Here is an 11,439-nt window from a genome sequence, read left to right on the forward strand (position 1 = left end):
CTGGCCTCTTTCCGGCCCCTTCTGCACCGAGGCTTTTCACTGTTGCCTGGGTGCCTACTGTGTGCAGGCCGGAGCTGGAGGCACGGAGCTCCGGAGATTCATGGGGCTGGATTCTGCGGGATAAGTCCACTTGTTGCAGAATCCCAAGACGAAAGTGTGTAATTAGGGAGATTTAGCGGAGTCAACGACGGCTGGAGCTCACCAGGTGAGGGCAGGTGGGATGCAGAGGACATTTGTTATGTGTGTGAGAGACTCCTGGAAACTAAAACTGAAAGGACACCAGGGTGGCTGGAGACAACAGAGTTCATCTTTCCCCGGCAGTCACGCTGGAGAAACGTCAGGATGCTCGAGACCTCGACTCTGTGAGGAAATGCCCCGCACTGTCTGCTCCACAAAGTATTATGTGAGTTTCAGCTGCAAAGCACAGCAGGTGTACTCAGACACAATACTGAATGGAGACAGAAAGAATAAGTAGAAGAAAACTCCATAGACTCTGGCCAACCTTTAGAACATATAAAAACAACACCCAAAATATGCATGTTTAGCTGTATGCACCAGTGAGGAGGATTGTAAAGCAAGGGAAACATACACTTAAGTCTAGGCACTGTGTCCAGGGTGGGACAGGATAAATCTGTGGGAAGACTGGGGCACATGGAAACTTCAGAACTGGGCGAGATACAATTTCCAATTTTCGTCTGTAAGTAAACCGACCTATAAATCAGAGGGGAAAGTGGAGGTAGGAGAGTGGGGGGGCTGAGGCCAGCAGGCGAGGTGGAAGCTAAATCATATTATGTGCCCCAGTGAGGCTTGGCCCTTCCCATGAGCCTGCTGCGAAGTAAGTGAAGGTTTGTCAACGGTTTCAGGACAGCATCTGCCTTTATTTGGAAAAATCCTCCAGGGGCGTCTAGAAACTTAGCCAGGTTGACATTCCAGGTGAGCTGGTTAGAAACATACTCTTGGCTGAGGCCAAGGGGGCGCTGTATTCTAGCAAGATCCTTAAGCAACTTGTGTGCACCTTGAGCTGGAGACACCGGGCACCCTAACATGAGGGGACAGCGTGAGAGGGGCTCCGGGGAAGGATCCAGGTGAGGGACAGTGGGACAGATGATACATTCTGCATGTAAGCTGCAGAATCCGAATCTGGGATTGGGTTGCATGTAGAAGTGAGGGAGAGGGTGGATTGGATCAAAACCATCTTTCTAAGACAGGGATGATAATACATGCCTGTGACCTTAGTTACAGGGAGCTGAGGCAGGAGGATATTGGGCTATTATTGAGATTATTGAAACTCTGTCTCAAAAAAGAAAAATTCCTAACACATTGTAGATTTGTAGCAGATTTTTTTGTTACTTTGGATACATGACACCACCACCATATGCGGGCACACCCTGGGTGGCCAGTGTCGTGGAAGCGCTTTATAAACACCATCCTGTCCAATCTATCCCACACCCTGTGAAGCAGGAACCATTATCAGTCTACAGATGAAGTCACCGAGGCTGCAGGAAGACCCTGCCCACTGGGCTCCAGGAAGATTAGTGCATTGCAGGGAGAGCTGGTTGATTCTGACTCTGTATCTGGGCCTGGGTTGTGACAGTCAAGTCCTTCTCCAAAGTCAATCCATCATATTAGAGAAAGCTGGGGCCATGCGAATGACTTGCTTTCCACCAAAGGTGACACAGCTCTTTGCTGATCCTGTCTTTGTCTGATGGAGTCTAGGTCCTGGCTTCTTGCCCTGGGAGGGCCTGAAGGACTTGCTGGTAGAAAGGACACAGCCAAGGAGGCAAAGGTCTTTCTTATCTGGAGGGGTTCGGGACTCTTTTGACTTCCACTGGGGCCTCTGGGTTTTTCTCTCTGGGAACTTGAGTCACCAGAAGAAACTGTCACTGGTGAAAAGTTCATGTTCAGCTAGTCCAGTTGGCTGTTGAGCCAAGCCCCACCGTCAGCCACCCCTAATCCCACCATCTGAGGTACAGTAAGGCCACTCCTTCAGCCGACTGGCTGACCCCAGCCAGTGCCCCGTGGAGCCCAGCCATGTGTGTTTCTCATTGGCTACCGTGTTTGGGGGCAGGTACTTCTACCTGCCACAGCCCTCCGGCTTCTGTACTTCACTGTGCTCCATCCTGACCAGACCTAGCAAAGTTTCCAGATCCCAGACTGTTGAAATGCTGCTCTCTAGGCAGGACCAAACTTCCAGGAAATAGCTGAGTTTTGGTTACAAGCCTTTGATCGTCCTCACCGCTGGGTACAAAAACCGCCCCTCTGCCAAAGCAGCCTCATGGTGTACACACCACCATGGACTCTTGCCTGTGGCATAGGCAGAGAGGCAGAAGGTGACAGGATGGAGAAGCCAGGATGCTTCTTCCCTCTGCTTCCCGAGTCATCAAAGAGAACTGTCTTTCTGGCAAGGCCATAACTTCTGGCAGGCTTCCACTCCCTCCACCCCCACCCCCGCAGCTCCCCTCTTGCCCCTGTCTCTAAGACGATGACCCCAAGAACTGTACCATGTGTGGCTGCTCTCCCTGAGCTATGCTCCTGGTGTTAGGGTTTTCCTAGACGCAGCTCTGGAGACAAAGTTTGGGGTTTATTTGAAGAGATCTAAGGAAGCACCGTAAGGGGAATGCAGAAAAAATACAGGGCAGTGAGAGAACGCAGTAGCAGGTAGGTGACCAGCCTGAGCTCTGGACTCAACCTCTGGCAGATGGTAGGCTGTGCAGTTAATCCAACTGGGGGCCCAGGGAGGGAGGGGCTTAACCACACACTCTCCTCCATTATCAGGTGTGCTTGTGTGTGTGTATATTTTGCAGTACTGAGGACCAAACCCCAGACTTCTTGAGTGGCAGACAAGCGCTGTTCCCCCCACCCCCACCCCACCCCACACCATCTCCTGGTATTATTTGAACCTCTTCTATTAATTTTTTGGTACCCACAGTTCAACATAACCAGCTAAGTGTGCTTCAGTGGCTGCGAGACCTGCAGCAGAGAGACAGACATGGGGACATCCAGGTGTCATTGGGAAGTAGTTTTCACCATGTTGAGGGATGTCCAGGTTACCTGGGCAGCACCTTTGTAGTGGGTCCGTCTGTTAAACTTACCTCCATTACCCTCTTTGAGGGTGTCATCTGGTCCCTGCCTTGAGCTTCCCCATACAACACACATCGGGCAGGAGCTGGAGGAGGGCTGGAGAGAGAGGCCATCCCCTAAATGCATTCTGCACACAGCACACGGCTTGTACTGAGATAGGTTCTCAAGCCTACAGGAGTTCTGGCTCTCCTAGCCTTCCTGCAAAACCAAGCTCAAGTCTAACCCCAACCAGAGTGGAGTGCTCATGTCAGTGTTCCTAGTGCTTGGGAGGTGGAAGCAGGATTGTCACAAGATTAAGACCAACTTGGGCTACAGAGTGAAACTGTGTCTCAATATATGTAAATCCAATTCAAGCTAATAAGTTGCATTATGGGGACCACTTAGGAATAATCTCTCCAGCTTTGCCAAGAGAGGCTTTGGTAATAACATCGATGATGCCATAGTGAACAGCTCATGTAACAAAGTTTGTGTGGGGGTGGGGCGCAGTGGGGGCGCTTCACTTTAGAAACAACTACAATCTGCCAGGCCTCAGCAGAGGCAAGCAAATCTCTCTTCAGTTCAAGACCAGTCTAGTCTATATAGTGAGTTCCAGAACAGTCAGAACTGTGTAGAGATCCTGTCTCAAACACTAAAACATTAAAAAAAGAAAAAAAAAAAAAAAGAAAAAAAACCTACAAATTTTCAACAGTAATTACTGTAGCAGAGAGGATGTAACAAATACTGATGCCTGATCCCGAGTTAGCTCACTTCTTCAATACTTCTGGGTGGGTGGTCCCCTCCAGTCCTACTAAATCTGCAGCACTGGGGTATCCAGGTCATGTTTACCCCAGCCACTTAGAAGAGGAAGTTTGAGGTAGCCAGGCTCAGAAGGAGCACAATGAATTCATTGTAGTAGAGTACAGGTGGATCGTGTGAAGAAGGAATGTGGTGGTACATGCCTGTAATTCCAGCACTTGGGAAGTGGAAGCAGAAGAATTGGGTCATCCTTAGCTATCTAGTGAGTTTGAGGCCAGTCTGGGCTACATGAGGCTTTTTCTTTAAAAAGAAAGAAAGAAAAGGAAAAAGAAAAAGAAAGAAGAGAAATGAAAAGAAAATGTTCCATGAGAAGAATAAAATCATATCATTAGAAGGAAAATAGATAAGACCAGAGATCACCATGTAAAATTAAATAAATCAATTTAAAAGGAAAAAGAAGTCACATTTTCTCTCAAGTGCAGAATATGGAGGAAGAATTATCAGGAAGGAAGCTACTAGTGAGAAGAAGGTCAGGAGAAGGAGGAATGAGGAGGGTAACAGGGTGATTATGACCAGAGCTCACTACATGTTCCCATTATCTGTATGATTAATGCACACGAATTAAAGAAGAAAGTCTTATGACTTTGACTGGCCAGTGGCTGGGTTCATTTTCTCTCCAGATCTCCAGGCCGAGGCCAGGATCTGAGAAGAGTAAGCTTACATGGTGTTGTGGAGTGTCAGGAGAAGCTCTGGTCATAATAATATCCCCTGGGATAGAGGGGAGCTGCCTCTGAGCAGGGCTTTGGTGCAGAGTCAGGTTGATGGCTGCAGATGAGGATTTCCGGGTACCAATGTCAGTCCCCTGCATCTCCCAACTTCAACACGGTGCATCCCAATGACACCCACTGTTTACTGAGCACTTGTTTATTGGTTAAAATATTAAGGCAACTCCACGTAGTTAAAAGGGAGGTTTATTTTGTGGGGTAACTTACAAGTGAAGGGATAGGTTACAGGGTCTGGGAAAGGTGTAGCACAGTCTGGTGGTGTTCTCTGGAGAACTCTGCTCTGTCTACCTCCAGCGTCCAGGGTCCAGGAACCAAGAGAGCTAGCCCATCCGGATCTCAGGTCTTCAGGGGTCCTCTCTCAGCTCCACCCTGTAGGCATGACAGTTACCAAAGCCTCAATGGGGTCCTTCCAGATCAAAGCTGAAACGGCTACCCACTACACTTGTTATGTACCATCTCATATGTGATATCATCTAGTCCTCCTAGCGGCCCTGCAGTCCCGAGGGCCAAGGACCACAATCAGACCCTCATTTGGGGAGGAGCCAAAGCTCAGCATTGGCTGCTGGTGAGAGATGCACCATGGTTGAGTGTGAACATGCTAGGCAGTGTGCTTGAGGGAAAGCGGGTGGGGCTGGGCAAGAGGCAGGAACCCAGGGTTTGCATCCTGGCTCTGTTCTGATGCCAGGTGACTGAGGAGTGTGGCCTCCTCACTTGCTCAACATAGCTCCGCAGGCTGACTCTGTACCAGACTTTAGGAATAGGGAATTTCTCATTCAGCTTATTTGTATTTCTTCAGATAATCTGTCCCCTCCTAATGTGACACATCAATGGTCGTTAAGTTTATCTTCTTCCCTTGTGAGGCTGAGCACACATCCAGGAGTCTCAGGGTTACAGAGTCAATGCTGACAGAGCAGTTACAGAGTACAGACAGTCAAAACTCATGATGACGGCCTATGGCTTACAGCCTCAGACAAGCCCCAAGCCCCTGTTTCCTCCTTTGTATAGTGGAGATGATTCACTAACTCATGGAATAAGCCAGGGTTGTCCCTAGTTCAGGGACAGTGTGTGGACGTATTTGGCTCATAGCCTGAGCCAGCCATAGGCAAATCTCATTCTTGGACCAAGGAGAGTATCCTTATTTGATAAGGAAGTATCACAAGGAGGTAGCAGATGCCACATCTAAATGCTCATTGTGATGATACATGCTTATAATCCCGGTATTCCAAAGGTTGAGGCAGGAGCACCAGAAGTTCAAGGTCATCCTCAGCTATATAGTGAATTAGAGGATAGCCTGAGCTTCATGAGACCCTGTCATGAATAAACAAACAAACAAACAAACAAAATACTGCTGTGCTGAAATACTGGCCCGGCAGCCAGATCCTCCAGTCATCAAAGAGGATCCAGAATCCTGGACTTCAAAGTTTAAGATATATTCAAGGGCTAGGGATGTAGTTTAGTTAGTACAGTTCTCATGTAGAATCACAAGGTCCTGGGTTCAGTCTCCATCACTGGATAAGCCAGGTATGGTGGCATATGCCTATAACCGTAGCACCCAGACAATGGAGGCAGGAGGGTCAGGAATTCAGGGTCATCATTGGTTCCATAGTAAGCCTGAGACCAGCCTAGGTACATGAGACACTGACTAAAATAAACTAACAAAAATACAACAACAAAACTCACCAAGAATAATAAAAGAAAACATATTTGAGTATTTTCTGATTTTTAAAACTTTGTAGGAGCTAAAGAAAACATCTGTGCTTCACATCTGCCCCTGGATGTGTGAACTCCATACAGCCCAGTCCCTGCTGGCTAATCTCCCAGGATCTGAGTGGAAAGAGAGCCTGGGAGAAGATGGACCTCACCTCAGGTTACAAAATAGGATTAGCTGCTTTTCACAGCAGAAAATCCCCAAATGACAGTGGTTACAACAGGACACTTTTCTCTTTCTCTGCCGTATGAAATCCAGAGGCAGGCCATGAAGGTCATGACTCTATGAGAACAGCTCAGCCTATTTCTGTTCTGTTACCCCAGTGTGAAGCCCTCATGCTCAGTGTCTACTGCAGCTGCTGAGGCCCTGACCCATCTCATCAGCACTTCCATGATCAGAGCAGAAGAAGAAAGGAGCCAGTAATGCCTTCCTCTTAAAGATTCAGTTCTTCAAATCTCTTTACACTTTTCACTTATGACGTCATATGACCACACTGGACTGCAAAGGAACCTGGGAATTGTTTTGTATTTTAGTTGGAAAACAAGCCTCTCAGGTAAAATGGAAGGCCCTGTTAATAAAGGAGAGGAAAATGGGGACCCAGCTCAGTGGTAGAGTGCTTGCTTAGCACACGCATGGCCCTGGGTCCCATCCCCAGCAATCTAGAAAACTGACCAAGAGGATGTTACACAGTGGGAGGGAACAAACCCCTTCTGTTCCATCAAACAGCCTGGTGCATTGAGGAGGGCAGGAAGAAAGTGTGGCAGCAGGAAGCCCGACACTGGTGTCCAAGTGACTTCTCTCATTCTGTGTCTTTGAGTCTCTTGGTAACTAAGAAGAAAAAAATAAGAGGACAAGCCAGGAAGGGGGCATTGGTGTGAACGACTCACCAGGAAAATGAGGAGAGGCATACTCCTGAGCCCTTATGAGCACATGATGGGTTCTCCTATCATGGTGGGGAAGGTCTCATTTTGTCTGTGCCTACTGTGAAAAGAGCCCTGGTTGACCAGTTGTTCCTCAGAGAAATAGTCAGTCATCCCTTCAAATGACAGTCTGCCCTCCACCTCTGGGTGTTCAGGGGAGCCTGGTTCCTCCAACTCCTGAGCCTTTGGGGAGCTCAGCAAGTCTGTCTCAGTGGCTCCCTGGAACATCTTGGTCTCAGGCCCTGGGTTCCTTGTCCACATCCATCTATCATTGGTTCTATAGCATCCACAGTTTAGTTGGTTCTTCCTGTCTGCTGTTATCACCTCACAGGGTGTCATTGTCCCAGTCAGTGGATGTGTGTGTTGTGTGTGTGTCCTTGTCATTCTCTCGGAATCACAGAGAATGGTGACATTAGGTAAGTGATGGCAGTTGGCCACAGCTAGCCAGTATGTGGCTTATGCTCTTGCCTGGGGAAACCTCAAGGCTCGAGGACATTCTATGGTGTTCCCAGCCTGGCTGCCCCTTCCTTATTTAGCTCTGGAAGCCCTTAGTGCCTCAGAACTTTCTTTGTCTCTGCACCTGAGCAGAGCTGCATCTCAGCTCTGGCCTGTCCCCCTGCTAAGGGGCAGGACCTAACTATTCTTCCTTGAACCTGAACGGGATTGGGCAGGCCCTAAGCTGCTGGATATGAGTTCCTGGCCTAGTTCACTCCTTAGATGTCAGTTTGATCTTTGGTGAATTAGACTCAAAGGTGGGGCTGAGAATGTTATTTCTAAATTGGAATGCTGGAATGCTAGAGTTGATCTCCTTCCAGAGGTGTGTTCCCACTGGAGTATGGATGAAGTCTGGTGTCAGTCCCCTGGGGGAGCCTGCAAGAGCATTGCCTGTCCTTAAGAGCCAGGGGGGATGGTATACACTCGCAGCACATGGGAGACTAAGGCAGGGGGATCAGGAGTTTGAGGGAATCCTGAGTTGCATAGCAACAGTCTGTCTCGAAAAATTAAAACTTGTGGACTGTGGTACAGATAGTATGTGTCTTCAGACCCCAGAAGCCCCCAGTGGCCTTCTGTGATTCTTATGGGAAGAGGTGAAGAACTAGGTGGGCAGCCTTCCCAGACTAGGGAGTTTCCTGAGGTGCAGGGCTTTCAATGCTAAAACCAACGTGGTGCCATGGAAAACCAGAACTGCTGATGACCACCAGAAGTGCCATCTTGGGGGTGGCCATGTGGCTTAAAAGCTTACTCTCTGGGGCTTAGGGAGATGACTTAGTTGATGAAGTGCCTTCTGTATAATCATGAAGACCTAAGTTCAATTCCCAGAACCCACATCAAATTGTGCCTACAGTCCCAGCACTGGGGAGGCAGAGACAGGAGGATCCCTGGCAAATCCTTGTTTGCCAGTTCATCTGGCCCAGTTCACGAGCTTCAGGTCCCAGGAGAGATTGTCTCAAAAACTAAGGTAGAGCATGATTGAAGATGTCCAACATTCACCTCTGTCCTTCACATGCTCATACACACTCCCTTCCTTACACAGAGGCACACACACACAAGCACACACACACATACATGAGCACACACTGAGACATATGCAAGCATACACACAAGCATACGCAAACATTCATACACACACACACACACACACACACACACACACACACACACACTGCTTACTATCTGTGGTCACACACATCTCCCCACCCCATGTCACCTAGCATTTTTATGACAAATGCTGCAGATGTCCAGAGTGGGCTCTGGAATCAGGGTGCCAGGTCCAGTCCTCAGCTCTAGCCATCCCCACCTCTGTCTCTTCAGACACGTCATTTCAGTTCACTTCTGCTCCATTTTCCTCATCTACAGAGTAAGTGTATAATCCAAGTTCCACGTCAATGGGTGACTATAAGAATTAAGTGACTCAGTGGATGCAAGTCCCTTCCAATGCTGTCTGTCATCCAGCCAGAGGACCACACCCTTTATCTATGGAAATATGAAGAAAACTATCTGCATTTCCCAGCAGGCCTTGGGATAGTGGACACAGCCTCCTGGATTCTGAAGTCTGATTATATAATTAATCTGGACCTTGAGCCATTTCAGCCCAGTTCCTTGTAAACATGCTGACACCATCAGAATATGAATAATTAGGAGAATATCTCGTTCTCACTTATCACTAGAACTACTTGGAACATGTAAGTGAGCTATGACTAATCTGTTCTTGTTGATCAAAGCAATAAACAAACAACCAGGGCAAACCCTTATTGTGTTCTCTTTTCTGCTGTAAGAATAGACCTGAGTCAGGCCGTGGTGGCGCACGCCTTTAATCCCAGCAGTCGAGAGGCAGAGGCAGGGGGTCTCTGAGTTTGAGGCCAGTCTGGTCTACAGACTGAGTTTCAGGACAGCCAGGACTTCACAGAGAAACCCTTTCTCGAAAAACAAACAAACAAAAAAAAGAATAGATCCCTTGGTGCCACTTGGAGCATTTAGTGTGAGAAACAAGAATGTGTGTTTTCACAAGTGACCATCCTCATTGTTGGTACCAAGACCTCTGCCAGGCCTCTCCTCTCCTCCCCTCCCCTCTCCTCCCCTCCCTTGACAGAGATTGGCTACATAAGGCAGCTTGGCTTGGACCTGAAGTGCCTCCTGCCGTGTAGGGATGTCAGAGAAGGTAGCTCTGACTCTTGCACAGTCCTGTGAGAGTATGTTTTAGGGTGAGATTTTTGATAACCACAGAGAGACTGACTTTGGTGGTCCACTCTAGACCTTGTACTTGGTACCAGCCTTGAACTCTGCATTTCCTAACTTCAAGGAAGCAGCCATATTATTTTCCCGTCACTATGACAAACACCTAGGCTATTCAACTATATGGAACCAAAGGATTTGGGGTTTTTTCTTTTTTTTTTTTTTTTTTTTTTAAATATTTATTTTATTATGTATACAGTGTTCTGCCTACATGTAGACCTGCAGGCCAGAAGAGGACACCAGATCTCATTACAGATGGTTGTGAGCCACTATGTGGTTGCTGGGAATTGAACTCAGGACCTTTAGAAGAACAGCCAGCGCTCTTAACCTCTGAGCCACCTCTCCAGCCCGGGGTTTTTTCATTTGATGTTGTTGGCTCACAGTTTTGGAGGTGTGGGGCCTGTGGCACACATCATGGTGACCAGGAAACAGGAAGAGCAAGAGGGAGCTAGGCTCTATGTCTCCTGCAAGGACACAACTCCCGCAACCCACCTGAAGATGCCTCATGAATCCCACCTCCTAAAGCAGAGGTTCTCAGCCTATGGATTGAGAGCCATCTGGGGTCACCTATCAGATATTTACATTACAATTCACAACAGTAGCCAAGTTACAGTTATGAAGTAGTGATGAAATAATTTTATAGTTGGGGGTCAGCACAACATGAGGATCTGTGTTCGCAGCGTCAGGAAGGCTGAGAATCGCTGTTGAAGCCTCTGTCGACCTTGGTAGTACTGCCCTGGGGAGCAAGTCTTTGCCTCAGGTGACTGAAGTTGGACTGAGTTTGCCCTGAGATGCAGACCTCCCAGATGCTTTGGAGGAAGTCAGCATATTTTTACTGTTGTTGGGCTTTCTCCAGAGGAAGGGAGAGGAGCTGAGTTCCGCCACTGTCACTGAAGGGGGTTGGGCACTGCTATCTTTCCCTAGAATTAGAATGATTTAAAAGCCAGGCTGCTCTTAAAGCAAGCTAGCCAGCAAGTAAACAGCAGAACAGCAGAGGGCCTTTCAGTCTAAATTTTCTTGTGTGTGTGTGTGTGTGTGTGTGTGTGTGTGTGATGTGGGGGGGGATTGTGAGTGCCTCAGCATGAGTGTGGGGATCAGAGTCTCATTAATAAAAGAATTTAGAATAGATTAAAAAGAAAGCCCCAGAACAATTTGATTGGAGCCTGAAAGAAAAACACAGTGCAGGTGAAGTTAAAATCCTAGCAGCCATCGGGGAGATGAAGGAAAACTTACGTCTGCTAAGTTAGGCATGGACTAGAAATAGATGGGTTATTTAAAAAGGGAAAGGTAGGTTGGAGGGATGGTTCAGCAGTTAAAAACCACTGCTCTTGTAGAGAACCCACGTTTGATTCCCGGCACCTACATCAAGAAGCTCACAATCACCTGTAACTCCCACTCCAGAGGATTCAACACTCTTCCCGCCTCCGAGGACAACCACATCCTCATACACATACATATTACACATAACTAAAAACAA

The 11,439-nt window shown here is 47.9% G+C and overlaps 1 long non-coding RNA gene across 1 annotated transcript; it reads left to right on the forward strand.

Moving 5' to 3' along the window:
* The first annotated feature begins 810 nt into the window (after positions 1-810).
* Positions 811-9,475, forward strand: LOC119087921. Its single transcript, XR_005091465.1, has 2 exons — positions 811-933; positions 9,087-9,475. It is a non-coding gene; the product is annotated as an uncharacterized LOC119087921 (long non-coding RNA).
* The last annotated feature ends 1,964 nt before the right edge of the window (positions 9,476-11,439 follow it).

Source organism: Peromyscus leucopus, chromosome 4 (genome assembly GCF_004664715.2).
Source record: "Peromyscus leucopus breed LL Stock chromosome 4, UCI_PerLeu_2.1, whole genome shotgun sequence".
Classification (NCBI taxonomy): domain Eukaryota; kingdom Metazoa; phylum Chordata; class Mammalia; order Rodentia; family Cricetidae; genus Peromyscus; species Peromyscus leucopus.